Source organism: Crocodylus porosus, unplaced genomic scaffold (assembly GCF_001723895.1).
Source record: "Crocodylus porosus isolate Cpor-Errol unplaced genomic scaffold, CroPor_comp1, whole genome shotgun sequence".
Classification (NCBI taxonomy): domain Eukaryota; kingdom Metazoa; phylum Chordata; order Crocodylia; family Crocodylidae; genus Crocodylus; species Crocodylus porosus.
In genome coordinates this window covers 21,789,057-21,792,927 of record NW_017728918.1, presented here as the reverse complement: position 1 = coordinate 21,792,927, position 3,871 = coordinate 21,789,057, and positions in this window count along the sequence as shown.

Genomic DNA, 3,871 nt, shown 5'->3' with positions numbered 1-3,871 from the left:
GGTGAATGACTTCCATCAATTGCTACCCTCTGGGTCTGACCACAGAGCCAATTTCCCAGCCAGCAGATCATGGTGGACTCAAGGCCACACTTGGCCAGTTTTGCCAAGAGGTGATCATGGGATACCAGATCGAAGGTTTTTTTGAAGTCAAGATATATGACATCAATCTCTTCTCCCTTGTCCAGGTGATAGGTCACCCAGTCGTAGAAGGAAATGAGTTTGGTCAAGCAAGACCTACCCGCAACAAACTCATGCTGGCTATCTCTTAGGATGTTGGTGTCGGCCAGTCCAATAAGGATAGCCTCTTTAATAAACTTTTCTAAGATCTTCCCTGGGATAGAAGTCAGGCTGATGGGCCTATAGTTAGCCGGATCCACGTTCCTCCCTTTCTTGAAGATTGGCACCACATTGGTCTTCTTCTAATCTTCGGGCACTACACAATGCCAGGAGTCTTAAAAGATCCATGGCAGAGGCTGGGCTATGATGCTTACCAGATCCTTGAGTACCCTGGGGTGTAGATTGTCAGGGCTGGCTGACTTGGAGATATCCAGCTTCTCAAGGTGTTCTTTCACGAGGTCAGCATTAATGGAGGGCAGGGGATCTCCCTCATCCAGACCTCCCTGTCCCATAGTGGGCATGGGCATCCCATGGGACTGATGAAAGACCGATGCAAAGTGCCTATTTAATAGGCTGGCTTTTTCCTGGGTGTCAGTTGTCAGTTGCCCCATCTGGTTCAGCAGAGGTCCAATGTTGCCCTTGCTTTTCCTCCAGCTCCCCACATATCTGTAAAAGGACTTTTTATTGTTCTTGATGCTCGAAGCTAGTTGCAGTTCAGTTGCAGCCTTGGCTTTCCTGGTTTGCTTCCTGGAGGACCGGACTAGTGCAGAATAATCCTCCTTGGAGGTGAATCCCATCCTCCATCCTTTGTAGGCCTTTCTTTTTAGCCTTAGGAGGTCTGCTAGGTCCCTGGAGAGGCAGGGGGGCTGCTGTGCCCTCTTGCTGCCTTTCCTCTGAGATGGAATAGACTTAGCTTTTGCATTGAGGATTGCTCCCTTGAGGAGCAACCATTCTTCTTGAGTTCCCCTCTCCCTGGGATCATGGTCCCTTAGGGCCTCACTGACAAGCCTCCTGAGCTTGTCAAAAAAGTCAGCTTTCCTGAAATCAAGGACTTCCATGTTGCTGACTGACTTGCCAGCTTTACAGCAGATGGTGAAGATGATCAGCTTATGGTCGCTGTCACCCAGCTTCCCGTCGATCACTAGGTCGTCAATTAGGTCATCCCCAGTAGCCAGTACCTTTTGCTGCCTTTCCTCTGAGGTGGGGTGGACTTTGCTTGCACATCCAGGATTGTTCCCTTGAAGAGCAACCACTCGTCCTGAATGATAAATCATATATCAAAGCACAGAAGAAGACAGTATATGTAGTTACTAATAATCATTCATAATCATAGCAGAATCCAGTAACACAACACAAAGTAAATAAAATACAGAACACAGAAGAAGTCAGACATGCACACCCCTTTTGCAGCACAGGAAAGATTAATATGAAGCGTCTGTAAAGGCAGGTGCCAGGTCTTCTGGCAGGGGAGGGAGAGGGGCTAGAGGGGGCAGGGGAAGAGCTAGAGCTTCAAGTTTCCCCACCCCCACCTCAAATATTGATGCATACTCTTCCCTAGCAGCCATGAGGCTTTTGTTGCCAATGGAAGCAAGGAGAAGGGAGCAGTACCTGACATCCTTGCACCTGCTCCACCTCCTCTAACTCCAGAAATAGACACCAGCAGCAGAATGACCATCTCCTCCACCCCAATTTCATCTTTCAGCATAAGCCTTCCACCGCCAGAGGAGGAGCTGGAGCTCAAACCAGGGGACCTGAGTGCCCTGGCTAAAGCAATTCTGGGGATTGAGGAGGAAACAGAGTTTGTGCTCCACACACCTCAAAGTTCCCCTAAACCCAGGTCTCCTTCTCGTAAAGCATCTTGGAATAGGTTGAGGTTGAGGTTGTGGAGGCTTAGGCAAGTGGCTCAGCTAAGTCAGCTGCTCCTGCTGTTGTGCCTCAGCCTGCTGAGGAGGGGGATAAAGCAGCATCTCCACTCTCAACCAAGAAGCAGGAAGTAGCATAGTGGGGGAGCATTTTGAGCTGGCAAATAATCCCAGGTTTGGTATGTGACAGCACCGCCAAAGGCAGAACACAAGGAAGTGAAACACTTCACCACCACAGCAATGCTGCTGCATCTCAGGAAACAGTACCCCCTTGACCTTCTTCCTGCTCAGCCTGGCACTAGTGTGAGCATGCCCAAAAGAAAGTCCCCATCTTACTCCAAAGCTGCTGTCCCCACAAAGCAGAGGCAAGCCACCCTGCAACAGTGGGGGAAAGGTGAACAGAAAGGGGAGGCGATTTGCAAATGAGAGTGAGATAACCAATACCATTTTGGAGGTCCTTGCTCTAGTTAGCCAGCCCTTCTCCCTAGTGGAGCAGCCAGGGTTCAGGTAGCTTATGGCACTCATGGACCCATCTTAGCAAGTGCCCGCATGCACCATCTTTAGCAGGATGGTGGTGCCCTTCCTGTATGAGGTATGCAGGGAGTACTTGATGGAGGAGTTGCACAAAGCAGGGCCGCAGGTAGCCTTGCACTTCACCTCTGACATCTGGAGCAGCTGGGGCAGCGACCATGCCTACCTCACCCTCATAGGGCATTGGTGTGACCAGTCACGCTGTTGATGGGCTCTCCTTCAAGCTGAGGCACTGGATAAGTCTCAGATAGCAAGGGAGATCATGGTGGCCATGCACTGCATGGTACAGGGGTACCTTGTTGAGTAGGGCAAGTTCACCCATGGGTTTATGGTCACCAACAATCGGGCCAATATGGTCAAGGCCATCCATGATGCCAATTTTGTTGGTATCCACCGTGTGGCACACAGGCTGCACCTCATAGTCAGAGATGCCTTGGAGGGGGATGAGACTGCCAGTGATGGTGCTGTCACTACCACTACCAGCCGGCTCATTTCATTTACAGGAGAAACAGGCAGAACTGAGCATTCCACAGCATAAAATCATGCAGGATGTGGAGACTTAGTGGAAATCCACATGCCTGATGCTGGAAAGGCTGGTGGAGCAACAGAAGGTCATCCATGTGATGGCTTTGCTCGTGATGATCAGGATCAATGGCCCCCTTTAAAAAGCTGAGTGAGGTACCATCTCCTAGAACTTGGTGGTCCTCAAGCCCTTCTTCAAGTCCACTGAGACCCTCAGCCCTGTTGATGCTGTCCTTAGCTGATCCTTATAGTGAGGGAACTGGAGAACCAAATGGAGAAGTTCCAGGGGATCAACATTCCTGGCTGAGGCAAGTACTGTCACCAGACATGCAAGCGCTGGTGAGGCAGTCAAAGGAGGGCATCAAGAGATGGCTGGATCCCTTGCAGTACAGTACGGTCCAAGTGTGACCCAATGGTGAAGGGGAGCATGTGCACTGGCAGCACCAAAACCCTTGATCACTTGATGCAGGTGCTGGTCAACAGAGTCAGGGAGGCTGAAGGGCAGAGGCAAGGGGATGTGAAAGAGAGGGATCCACTTTCCCATGACAGCACACCCAGCACCGGCACCAGCACCAGCACCAGCACCAGCACCAGCCAGTGTCCCCCGTGCCAGGTGCTGCCAATATGGGCAAAGGGCATGGCTTCAGTGCTGGGGTCCAAATGCACCAGACCCCTGAGTGAGCAGGTAATACTGAGGCTTTTGTGGATAACTATCTCGATGAGGAGCGAAGATTCAGGATGTGAAGGGGATGCTCCAGTCCATCATCCAGCCCACCGATTATTACCCCATGGTCCTTGTCCATGTGGGTACTAACGATGCGGCCAGGAGAGCCCCTGAT